Source organism: Passer domesticus, chromosome 1, assembly GCF_036417665.1.
Source record: "Passer domesticus isolate bPasDom1 chromosome 1, bPasDom1.hap1, whole genome shotgun sequence".
In the NCBI taxonomy this organism is placed as follows: domain Eukaryota; kingdom Metazoa; phylum Chordata; class Aves; order Passeriformes; family Passeridae; genus Passer; species Passer domesticus.
Genome location: NC_087474.1, coordinates 131,326,560 through 131,340,410, shown reverse-complemented (window position 1 = coordinate 131,340,410; position 13,851 = coordinate 131,326,560). Strand labels below are relative to the sequence as shown.

The 13,851-nt window shown below is 35.1% G+C and overlaps 1 long non-coding RNA gene across 2 annotated transcripts in view; it reads right to left on the bottom strand.

Annotated features, from left to right (window-relative positions):
- Positions 1-13,851, bottom strand: part of LOC135289563 (uncharacterized) — a 30,481-nt gene that overhangs the window by 4,489 nt on the left and 12,141 nt on the right. Inside the window, exon 4 of one of the 2 annotated variants that reach the window (XR_010352305.1) lies at positions 11,314-11,444. The exons of the other annotated variant lie outside the window; for it this stretch is intronic. This is a non-coding gene — a long non-coding RNA (uncharacterized LOC135289563). Of the gene's footprint in view, positions 1-11,313; positions 11,445-13,851 lie in introns of those variants that run through there. 2 annotated transcript variants of the gene reach the window in all.

Genomic DNA, 13,851 nt, shown 5'->3' with positions numbered 1-13,851 from the left:
TCCCAAAAAAGCCCGTATGCTCATGCAAAGGGAAGGACAACTAATGCCTTCTCTTCATGCTGGAAAGAAAGTAGATCTATAAGATCACCAAAAACACTATGGAGCAGAACTCCGACCGCCCGTTTGTTAATGAACTCTACACCAGCGGTGATTTTGTAAAGGGTTACTTAGTTATCTGTCATTGATTGTATGTGACAATTTTGGATATGAAATTAGAACATTTTGCCTGAAATGCAAAAGTAGGGCTCTAAAATATTGAGATGATCAATATTTATAAGGAAGTTCTCTTCCAAATAACCTCACCATTCCACTACATACACTTGGGACATCATTTTTCTAGGAAGACACAGTAAGTGAAGGAGCATTTCTTGTAAACATTGAGCTGATTTCATTATCACAGCTGAGAAATCCAACAGTGTGGAAAACAGTGATCTGCTACTAGGCAAAAAAGCACACTGACTGTAATCATACTTGAAGACAACCAAAGCAAAGATGAGCATGAAATATTAAATATATATACACTATTGGTCCTAAAAAGAATGGGGGCTATTTTGCTGAGGTGGTTAGACAGCAAATTAAATAGACTCTTTCAGGAACTAGGAAAGGATGTATCATGAAATTCATTCAAGAAATCTCCATTTTCTATGAGAGTACAGATTCAAAATTTGAATATTTATCAAGAGAAAGATGTATCAACAGAATCTGTGCTTTCTTCAGAGACTGATACACTTAAAGTTCAGATCTGGTCAGCTCCTCTTCCTAAAATTTAACAAGTAAACAGCAAACCTACTCAGCACAATAAATGCAGCACTGAAAGAAGTGTTTATAGGAACACTTATAGGAACCCATCTTCCACATTGTATACCCTTTTGTTTAGCAAGAGCAAGAAATTAACATATCATTTATTAATATTTTTTAAAAAGACAAGAGTTGTATAAGACTGTATGATAGAGCACATTTCCACCCATACCGTGATTGCACAGGCAATGTGCAAGGTCTTGTGACTGGAGGGATTTGCACTATATATATATATATATATATATATATATATATATATGTATAATTGCCACTACTTGTCTTTGATCCTGGCCAGTCAGAGAGAGAAACAGGATAGGGCATTTGGTGCTATTTGTGTTATTTGTGTTTGAGTGAGGCAGTGTTTCAGTGTTTTCTTCCTTCATTGATCTGTGTGGCCAGCCACTTCTACATGTGTATGCCCAGTGTGTACATGTGCTCAGCTGCCTATTGCAAATATGCGCTCAGTCTTGTTGCTGTCTAGGTCTGGGGACACCTGCTGCAGCAGCTTCCCCTCTATTGAGTGAATGGGTGTATTCAATTTTTTATTTTTTTCCTTACAAAAAACCCAAACTAGCAAAACCCAAGAGTTTTACAAAATACATAAATACATAAATCAATTAGAATAGATTCCTTCAAGAGATTATTTAAGTTGAAGTACATTTGAGGAGAGCTAATTAAAATCTCTGTAAATTTCAATGGTCACTTTTCTTAAAAGTATAACAGCCCAAATCAAAACATCTGAGAGAAATAAAGGGTGATCTGCTGTACAACTTTCTAAGAAAGTAAAACAAGACTGTGGGATGCCACAGTGAGGTAGCTTCCATTCTATTATCTCATCCTTTTTTCAAGGATTCTGAAATAGTTACAAAAAGTAAAAGAACTCTCATCTTCCTAAATCCCAAATCCACAAGGAGTGTTTCCAGAATCTTGATGTCAAGGGATTGTAGCTGCCATTGAGGCAATTTTGTCACAGTTTTGCCAAAGAATTTTAACATTTCAAAAGGAAAGGGAAGACCTGAAAGAAAAAGGAAAACTTTAGAATTATAGGCTCCTCTTCATCCTAGTTACTAAATTAGCTGACTGAAACTGAGCCAGACCTCCATCATTCTCTTCTTCCTTCTAAAGCAAAGAGTCCAAAAAGAGTAAATCGAAAAGTGCAAGAACACAGTATTGAAGAGGTATGGCATTTCTGATATCATTCTTCACATACATCCATTTTGTCTGCAATATGTAATAGCCATAACATTTATGATGAAAGGTTTTAAATGGGTGTAGGAGCATGGATTAAAAAGAAACCTGATAGAGGAAAAACAATATATAAAAGCTAGGAATTATAGCTGCCATTTGCTTCTTGATGAGGATGCAGAAAAGCAAAGATATTTGCATTTGTATCTTGACCTTGACTGGCAATCTGTCACGTCCATCCTGGAGCAAGTGAATTTGGTAACATAGTTTGCAGTCTTAATGCCCTAAAATTAGTTTCTTTTTTTTTTCTACTCTTGTAAGGACAAGAATATGCCACTTTTTTCGTGGTAGGAAGATGCTGAGAAATGTATATGAACATAGATCTATGACTACACTTGTATTAAGACTGTCACCTAGAGCTTGGCAATGACCTTTCAGCTCCATTGCAGATATGGGGTTGTTTTCTCCCCACAAATATATAAGGAACTTTTGTCCTGTGTACAGATCCCTACAGCCACTCTATCTTTCCTTCTCCATTTATTTTACAGGTATACAAGAGGAATAAAAACAAGAATAAAAGCTTCCTATTTCAAAACAAGAATAGAAAAGTCTCACTTGAGTGATTATATCACAAGATATTAATTCCCTTACCACCAAATTCATATTTCAAAGCCCAAAATTCTGCAACACTACAAGAAAATAATGAATCAGTCTTTGAGATACAGAAAATAATAATCCACAAGTTATGCACCATTCAGACTCCTGTATTGTTACATGCAGTAATGTACCTTTAATTATGACACCTGTAGGATATTACACGTATGTTTCATATAGCAGTAAAATGTACAAAATAATTGCAAGAAGACGACTGAGAAGGGACTTCATCAACATCTATAAGTTTTTAATGTGGAAATGCCAAGAAGATGGAGCCAAACTTTGCTCAGTGATTCAAGCAATAGGACAAGAGGCAATGACAGAAACTGAGGCACAGAACTTTCAGCAGAATACGAGGAAGAACTTTTTTACTGTGCAGGTGATCATGCACTGGAGCAAATTGTCCAGAGAGAGTGCAGAGTCTCCCCCACTGGAGATATTCAAGAACCATCTGGACACAAACTTGTCCCTTTTGCTCTGGGATGATCATGCTTGAGTTGGGAGGCTGGGCCTGATAACCCACTGTGGTCCTTTACAACCTTACCCATTCTGTGGTTCTTGCATCATGCTTTGAAAGGACTGTTTCCCAACATTCTCCTTGGCTGCTGCTACTCAGACCATACAGAAAAAAAAAAAAATCAGAGAAAAAATTACCACTTGGCATGTGGCAGGATATTGAAGGAAAGAGAAAATTCCTGACACTAAACTCTCACTTATAAGGCAGAGATGGCTCAGCTGATATCTCTTGTTTCTTGTTTTAAACTGATCTGTTGATCCTGATATCTTAAAATGGAAAATAATATTTTGGTGACACTTAAATATTTGAGCAACCATAGAGTAAAACACATTTTCCTGAGAGAAACAAAACAGTAGATGCTCTTCATATATCCAAGAGGTGTAACCACTTCTTGTTAATACAGCAGTACATTTAGAAAGAACTTAATGACTGCTCTATTCCAAATGTAAAGTAGGGCATACTGTTTACATTGCTGCCACTGACAGTGGTAGCTGCTGCCATGATTCATTTAAGCCATTAAATTTCTCCCAGTGTGTATCAAGAGCCAATCTGGAAGACAAGAAATTGTTGCTCCAGATGTTTATGTGTAGTTGCAGCTCCCATATTGCAACACTGTAGAAATATTCCAAATAGTTAAAAAAGAAAAGAACCAAAAAAACCCCAAAAAACCCCCAAACAAACAAAAACCAAACAAACAAAGAAAAAAAACCCACAAAAACACCGCAAACCATAATATTTTCATCAGCTGCAAAAAAAAAAATTAAGTTTTGAAGTTATCAGCTGAAAACTGAAGTTCATGAATTTGCACTTTTACAATTTTCATTCTTTACAGCAATTGAAAGTTTGGAGACATTATGATCTAGATTATAGTACATAGACACTCTATGCAGACAAAACCAATGTAAGTTAAGAATCACCCTGAAGAGGTGTGCACTCAGGTTACTTCCTTTTCCCTGTTCCCTCAGTGAAACAGTTACCCAGAAGTTGATAACCTTGGATGGTGCAGTCTATGCATAATACATATACTGAAGACACGTGTTCATCAATTCAAAGATCCTAAGCTCTATGGGTTTTATTTATTAAAACTATATTTTTTTCCTAATTTTCTAGTTTCTGTTGATATTGGTACCCAGTTAAAAACTATTAGGTTTTCTTTAGTGTTTAGAACATTTATTCCATCTATCCAATTGCCAGAATGCAACAAGCAGTTGACTTTTAAATTTTTTATTAAATTAAAAAAAAAAAATTACAATCTTCCAGAGAAGCTTCTATGCCTTAACCAAATGCACCACAGGTAGCAGTAGTGCATTATATTGCACTATATAAAATGAGCATTATTTAGAAAGTCTGCCACTATCTTGTCATGATACAGTGGAAGTCGTAGGCATAAGATTGTCAAAGACTGCAGACAGCCCCATCCACAATTCCAGTGATACATGACTTGTTCATTACTTACTGTGAAGGCATTACCAATGCCTTCAAAATTACCAATTTACAGAAGGAAAGGAACCTATGCCGACTCCATTTTGTAAAATCGCCTCAGTTTGACAGTTTTAATTGTATTTTTAATTTTATGTGCTATGATATAAATAAATTATTCTAAATATAATACAATTCTGGCAACTTTGTTGGTCTACTTAAAAACAAGTTTGATTTTAAAAGGAGAAAAATATGCCATTCTCGCATATTGCCACATTTTCTGTACTTAAAAGTAAACAAATTCTACAGCCAAGTCAATTAATTTTATTCAATATAAGCATGAGCTACATAATGCCATCTCTTCCTTTATAATTCTAAGCAATAGTTCATAAAAGTAATATTAAATTTTTACAGTGAACTTATCAGGAAAAAAAAAGTTGTGGTTTTACTTAGAGGTTTTTTTCCCACCAGATATAAATATACTCCAGTGTAATTAATGCATATTCCACCATCAAAAACAAAGTCAAAATTTATTTAGGCTTTACACACAGCATCTTTTTCAAAGTACTTTGCATGTTGCATCTGAAAGTTTGTTATGAGATCTTTTGTCACTCCTATTCTGTGGTTGAGCTGTATTGAAGTTTTGACACACCTTCTGTGAAATCAGATTTAAAAGTGAGAAAGGCATTACCCCTGTGAGCTTCTTCAGCTGTAAGCACATTCTGATTGTCTGCTGAAGGCTGCCTGTGCTGATGAACAATTATCTTTTGGTCTTTCAGCTCTGTATTCAGAGCAACAGAAAAGACAAAGATAAGTAATGTTTTAACACACTACAAATAGGTTAACCTTTCCATCATTATATATCATTCCTTACTACTTAATATATGTTTACTTCTACCAAGGTACCTTACTATTCCATTAACTTACACATTATATACACAAGAGAAATCTTTTTGTAGTGAGCTTTTTAATAAACCTTTATACGCATTTCTTGATATATTATAAATATGTAAGTTGCTAAGAGTTATCATCTCATCATTTTGTACTATTCCTACCTGTAATATGTCAAAAAAATGTTGCTAAAATATGTTTGTCTATCATTTACCACAGTTTGATTTTTTCATCACTGAAAAGTCAGACATTCTAGAATGTTTTCTCATTAGGAAACAATTTTGGATTTTCTTTGAGAATATTTTGCATTTTAGGATTTCCAGCTTCTTTTTTTTTTCATTCTTGCTTTTTTTGAATCCTTTTACTGTTGTGCAGAAAAAGAACCTACTCTCTGTAGCAATCTCCATTCTGCAAAGGTCATTTATAATGAAACTTATTGTATACACCTAATTTTATATTGCATAATAAATCTTCAGCTACCCCTACATGTGACAACTCTGAAGGTTCAGTCAGAGGTTGGATGTATCAATATTTAATGTATCCCTTAATAAAAAATTAGCACAGGCCTTTGCTGAAAATCGGTGTTCTTGGTTTATGTGGTCTGCTTCACAGGACTATTAAAATTATTTTTTTTACAGTGTTAGTATTCATATAGGCATAGGAATAAAGTTAACTATTAGGTTAAACAAAGCAAAACAGGCACTGAAACATGTTTGCCCTCACAAGGAAAAGGTGCTCAGTCAATGAGTGGCAAGCTACAGAGCACAACAATATTAAGTACCAAGAAGAAAGAAATGTCTATCTACAAAAAACAATCACTTATTGCAATATAGCTCAGAAAAAACAGCCATACTTATTCTATGTTACTCTAAAAATATGTGATTAGCATCTTTTAGATAAGATAGTGACAGAAAATAACAATTATATACCTAAATGACTAACTACTAAATGACTGAATACACTAGTGCGTTTCAAGTTTGCGTAACAGATCCTGTTGTAAAGGTCTCTGATTAGTTTTATTAGAAATAGTCAGCATTCTATTTTCAAAATAAGTGGAATCAAGAAAAAGCTGCTTTTTTGCCTTCCTAAAATCTTTATTTTTCTGTGAAGCACATTATTTAACATGTTTTTCTCAAGACTATTGCTAGAGCCAAACATTTTTAAAGCCCTCAGTTTTGATTGAAAATACTTCTGCTCTCATTTGTATACTTAAAAATTGATTTATAGTAATGTAAATATTCTAACTGAATCTACTGTGTGGACTGTTTACAAATAAACTTTCCTCTTTGGTACTTAAATGCCAGATAGTGTTTTGATGAAAAGCAATGACTTACATTCAGCTATTTAAGACAATAAAATTTTTCATGGTTTCACTTGTGCTGCAGTGAATTTACTGCAAATTCCACCAGTCTGACAGATTCAATCTGTCCATCTGTTGAAATGACAGGTTGTATTTGCAGCATCAAATATTTCAAGAATTGCCAAATATATTAGAAGTGACAAAGAATGCAAGGAGCACGAAGTACATTCTGGTTGTAAAATAAAATTTCAGAGACAACCATCCCAACCAGTCCACACATATGGTATGCAAATATGTTCAGATAACATTGATTACATTCACTAAGTTGAAAAAATCCACCAGCTTTTCTTAAGTTTTTCTTTGCCATTTGATGAACCAAGCCCTTATCTCTTGCTATACATATATATATTTTTTAAATTGTTTGTTTGTTTGTTTTTTGTAATAACTTTTGTTTTCTATTTGATATATTAATTTTTCTCTCACTTTTAGAAAATGTGTCATGTCTGTGTAGGAGCTCTAAGGTTTTCTGGTGAAGAATATGTGCTGCAGACTGGTTATAGCTACAATTGTATTTGTCTCAAGAGTCTGTTCTCAGAAGATGCTGACATACTGAGTGACCCAGCACAGCATAAAACACTCCTCAGCTAGTGCCTTCAAATGGGTAATTTATCTTCAAACATAATTGATGCTCAATCTGAAGATTTAATCATTAAGGATTTTTCTTAGTCATGCTGTATGTATCTAACATACACTTGAGAGACTAGTTTTATGCATCCAAGTTTAAGAAATGTTGATGCTTTTCAAATTAAAATCTTTTGAAAACAAGTTCTGACAAAACATGGCATTATAGTTACAGCACATTTCTAAGACAATCTTTAAACAGTATTACTTTTTGTGGATTAAAAGACACATTTCTCAACTCTTCACACTGTTTAAATTAAATAAGCTTCAATATAATTTTCCCATGAAGAGAGCTTATTCTTAATGGAGTTGTATAACAAAGCCTGATTTTACAGTTTTGATTGTTTTATCTCTAATCATTTAGGATGCTAAAACCCACAGCTGAGCAAACAAGAAATTTTTCAATACCATGACCACTTCTAAAAAAGAATCAAGAGCTTAAAACATGTCACATCAATTAGTAACATTTTGCAGTACACTTTATGGGAAAATTATATTAACATGTTCTAAATAAGCATTGAAAAAACCTCTGTAAAATAGCAAACACTAATACTGACTTCTGAAATTAATAGAAGTCCAAAGCTGGTAGCATCCTATCTTGCTAAAAAGTTCCAAGGCATACATAATTTTAAACTTAGCTGAAGCTTAAATATTAGCTTATGTAAAGGTATAATGTGAAATGCAGGAAGTAATAACAAACAAATTTAGAATACTTATATTTAAAAAAAAAGATATTTAGTGATGTCTGGGTATTGTCTCTGTTACCTGAACTCCAGATCTCCAAATACAATAAAAGCAACAAAAAGAGAAAAGCTGCATCCAGCCAAAAGATCTTATGATTCTAATTCAACTCATGAAATAGCAGTTAAATTCTTTGTGATGTTCAGACATGACACTATCATTCTGGTTTTTAAAAAAGCCAACAAACAAACAACACATACACAGAAAACAAAACACAAAGAAACCCTAAGCAAACATCTGCCACAAATAAGACAGAGCATTATGTCCTAACGTCCAAAAAAAGGATGGACTTTATCTCTTTGACTCACTGAGCTGGAAAGACCAGCAAGGTCCAGTCTGTCACAGCCCTGCATTTGATGCTGAGCCAGACAGCAGCTGCTACCCAAGCTGTGCAACACTGCAGGTAGAGGCAGAGGACACTGACAGACTTCAGAACTTCCCTTGTTCCATTCCCACAGAAACAAGGCTCCCAGTGCTGTAGATCTCCTGTCCAGCCAGTAGAAGTTTGGTAAGTTGTATGTTGCCAAGAGGTGCTCAGGTACACACACACAGTGCAGACAATACACACATTGCCAAGCACACAGATTGCACAGTGAGAAGTGATGTGGCCCATACTGTGGCCCACATCAACACAAACAACTTTCATGTGGTTGTGAACAGCACAGACAGTCCATTTTTCTGTTTTGCCTCCATCTGACCAGACTGAAGTCTGACACACAGATGTAGCACAGGATTGCCCCTTAGCTGGCCCCTAGATGCTGATCTTCAGTTGCTCAGCCCCTGGACCCTCAGCTCTCTGACTTGTGGTCCTACACTGGAGGCTGGCACTCTGACCTCTCTCCCTACCCATTAGCTTGTCTGACTGAAGCCTGACAGCAATCTTGCATGCACTCACACACATTACAGGCTCTCCAACTTCAGGCCTATGATAGTCAAAGTGAGGTTCCCAGATCCTGGTCTATCCTCTTTTTGACAGGCAGACACAGGCAGCCTCCAGACTATGTTGTCTCAACTCATTCTTTCTCTCATCTTATCCTACTCATCTGTTTGTCCAATTTGCAGTTTGTTACCATTTAAATGTACATGACAGAGAGCTTGCCCACGTACTAGGATTAGGAAAAGGATTTAATAAAACTGCAGAATACACGGAAGTGAAAAAGCACAGAGCTCAGCCAGAAAACTGTACATATGATTCTTAGTTTTCTTTTCTCTCTGTTGAACCTAGTGCTGAGGTGATCTTTACAAGTCCCTTCCAACCCTAAATATTCTATTTCTTTGCTGCTGGTGGATGTTATATCAAGGGCAACAGGCTAAATGTTCTCTTCAGAGGGTATGAGGAGCAGCCAGTTCAGTGTGCTCCATTAATTTGCAAAGGCTTCTTTCTCTACCTTTCACATTGCTCCTCTGAGCATCACCAGGCCCTGTGTTTGATTTGATTAGCTTTCAGCCACACAACCCAGCCCCACCTTTCAAGAGGAGTGGTAGTCTCAGTTTTTACTATGTAGCTAGTTTTTTTCACAAACTTATAAAATTGTCTTTGAGATTTGGATTTTAGTTTTGATTTTTGAAATCTCTAGAGGACAGGTTGGAAAAATTATAATATATTACTAAATTTTGTAGGAAATGAGGTATAAAATATTAGTAATCTTCCTTTTCTTCTTCTTTTGTTACTTCACTTTCTTCTTCATCTCTCATTAAGTAACTAATTTCTCCCATTGCCGGTAAATCTAAGGACACTTATTTTCTATCTAGGCAAGAAACTCCTTTCAATCCCATATTATTTACAATTATTATAATCAGCCTTTGTCCTGCTTTTTGCATTTTCCATGTCTTGTCTCAACCTCAGAAGTACTCAGTGCAAGCTGGACTCACCTTTAATCTCAGTGAACAAAAATCTAGAATTTCTATCTAAATTCTTCCATTTCTTTACACCCTATAATTTTTGCCAAATTTAAAACTTGAAAATACACTGAAACTAGTCAGTGTCTACTTGTCTTTTTAGGTACTTCATTCCATCATTCCTAATTTGTTTGCTGTTCCTGCAGAGCTAGGAAGCAGGCTCTGTTTTTCTTCTTCCATTTTCCCCTAGTGAAAACAGATCATGGCTTGTGGCTACCTAGAGCTGTCTTAAAAAATGAATGTCCTGGCTGTCTCCCTTCCCACATCCACAGACTGCTCCCTGAAGAGCCAGAGTGGGAAACAGAGAACACGTTGTGGAAGCACCGTTCAGCAACAGCTAAAATCTCACTGTGTTGTCAACTCTAATTTGGTCACCAACATAAAACATAGCTTCATATACAGACTGCTAAAAGACAATTATCTTCAACCCATCCAAACAAAATACATTGCAGTAGTATTTTCATAATTTTGCAAGAGAACTCAAAACCTTTTCTTAATATTTTTATTCAAGCAATGGTTAAGATCTCCATCTTACCATCCATGTATCTGATGTCTGTAATCATTTTATCAATTACTGTATAAGTGAGGTGTAACCCAAGTAAATTGATGAAGAATGCTAGCGAAAACCATGGAAATAGCTTTGGCTTGGAAACTCAAAAATTCTTGTAATTACACGCACAGAGGTGAGCCTTTTTGCAGTTTAATTCTCTTGTAATTATACCGCATGTCATTTTTCACCAGATGGTGTTTTATCAGTATTTTATCAGAGCTTTGTGTCTGTATATACAACTTTTATAAAGCAACACACAAAATATTAATACTCACTTTAAAATTTTATACATCTTTTAGTATTAGTAAATAAAATACCCTGATTTGTACAGAAAGATATTATTACATTGAAGAGCACACAGAAAGCATAGAAAGTTTATATTGCTAAAATGAAAATAATGATTCTTCTCTCCCATACCTTTTCACTATTATGGAAAAGTTACAGGGAAGAAACATGCATGATGATGAAATTACAAGTAAGGTAGCACAAAATAATAATTATTTCAGGTAAGATTATGAAGAATCAAATTACACAAACATGTCTGGATACATATTGTCCAACTAAAGAGAATACATGATGATTTGCAGCAAGAGAAATCTGCCAGAATGCTAACTGTAGCTAATGTAATGCTTATTTCAGTGAAGACTGCCAGTATTATTGAGACTGGCAGAGTGGGAACTTGGAACTGCATATTCAGTTCCATCCATTACTTCTCCAGGATAAGACATTCAGAGGATGCACTTCTTGGAACTGTTCTGTGGTTCTGCTCTTTTAAGAATATTTCAAGATTCACTTCCAGGTAACTTTCACTACAAAGGAAAAGTACAGCTAAGAAAAATGCACCATGATAACACGCCTGTGAAGAGGTTGTACTTGAGAGATTATACTTGTTGCAGATATTCAATTGTTGCTTATTTATAAATTCACTACCCACGTTTCTCTCCATCCCCTTTTCAAAACCTATGTTTTAAACATTTCTGGACTGCTAAGGAGAAAAGCTGTGTACGAGTCATAATTTTTTAGTATTTTATGTAGTTTAAAAGGTTATAAAGAACGACCAAGTTGTTTTAACATATTTGCAGTGCAAACTCACAGAATGTGAATATATACATGGACAAGCATTCAAAGAATGCTATTCCTGTAAAACCATGATTTAAGATACCATTCAGCAGATAGTCAGTAGAAAAAGTCTATCAGTGAAATGCAAATTCAGAGTTCAAATTATGGTGTGAAATTTTCCTTAACTATTCACGAAGTAGAGGTATTTCAGTTTATCTGATCTGATTTCTTTTTGGAGAATTTCAGGAGAGTATCTGTAGCATATTTGAGGGCAAACCTTTGAGGGAAACTGTTCACTTATCAAGGCAAAATCATGTATATTCATTAGGGCTAAGGTCCAACTACACCTGCTTTACTGCATTTAAGAAAAATGCTTGAAAAATACATTAAATAAAAAAGAACACTGTAAAGAAAACAGGAATAGTGAAATAGAGAGCTTGATGTGTAGAAGTGCATAACCTGACACCTTAGGCATCTCAAAGATGATGCAACTGTTCCAAAGGAAGGCTAGGAAAAAGATGATAAAGCCCCGGATGTATTGCCAATAACTTTGCTGCAGAATCAAACACTGGGCTGAAGAGTACCTACCCTAAGTTACAGAGAAAGGTTTTCAGAAATAGAGAAATGAGGTGTCAAAAGGGCAATGCACATGGCAACACATCTGTCTGTGGAGAGAAAGTAAGATATTAGGGCAGAGAACTGAAGAAAAGAGTATTAAAGTAAAAGACACAAATAATTTCCTTTGACACATCTTTTCTTTCTCATATTTCCTTATCTCTTACCAAACTGAGAGAAATATTCCAGAGCAGACAACAGACTTAACAAGCTGTAACCCACAAAGTCAAGTTTCTTTCGTGTGCCTCTTTGAGAAATCTACAATCCAAGAACTACAACCCAGGCAGCAGGGTGATACAGGTCTGAGAGCTTTGTAGAATGAATAAATAATACCTTTGTCATTCAGTATGAATACCTATACTCACAACTGCCTGTGATGCTTAAATATCCTCCAAGGACAGCTGCAGAATTCTGATTACTTTAGCTTATGTGTCAAAACTGTGCTAGAAAAGGCATTTTAGCAGCAGTCCTCAATTTATGACAGGTATGCAAATACCTAGGCATAAATAATAATGTATCATTCTCTGAAAAACATGCTACGTGTGCTACACAGATCGAAACTTCTTTGTCATTTAAGATGACTTATGGTCAGACTTATTCTTAGTTTATGAAAATAATACTAAAATTCCATTTCATCTTCTCTCAGCCTAAATTATTGCAATTATTAGAGGAACTATTATTTTTGTACAAATGTAGCAATTGAAAGTCAGCCAGGACCAAGATAGACTTCATCCATGCCAGTAAACTAAATGTGCTAGGAATGACTCTTTGTCACTGAGGCCAGTGGTCATGGATCAGTCAGCATCCATGATTGGAAACGTGTATTGCCTATTGGAAAAGAGCTTAAACCGATACAAATTCCTGAACAATTTCTGAGAATAAGTTGGGGAAGCACAAATAACATGAGAATCCCTAAAAACACCAGACCCTATTACCTTTACATTTATAAAAAAAGTGCAGCCTTTGATGCTGGGCCAGTTAAAAAAAAAAAAAAAGTAGAAAAGAAGGTATGATTCCTGACCTAATTAATCTGTAACACCATTTGAAGTTAATCATAAGTGAATGTGATAAATCAGAAGAAGAGAGAACTGAACACTGTAATTAGAATATGACAACATAAATATGCAAGCTGTTAAACTTGATTGTTACACCCTGTGCAAAGGTCTGGATTCTTTTCAGGGAAACAAGAAGAAGAGGAAAGAGTCATTCATCAGCTTTGTTCCAGTGATACAAAATTTAGCAATCACTGGCTGGTCAATTTATCTGAAGAACACCATAAAATGGACTAAGAGGAACAAGTTTAAGAAAAATATAAATCCAAGAAGAATACTGCATGTTTCAGAATTGTAACAGATAAAAAGTATAAAGACAGCTAATGAAGGAGGAGAAAAAGTAATTTCACAACACAGAAAAAAAGGAGGAATTTGAAATATGTGACATAGTAAATGACAAGTGTTAGAAATGAGAAAAACCAATAAGGGTTAAAAAAAAATCATTCACGAGACATTAGAAGAATAAAAAGTGGCATGGCTGAAATGATGC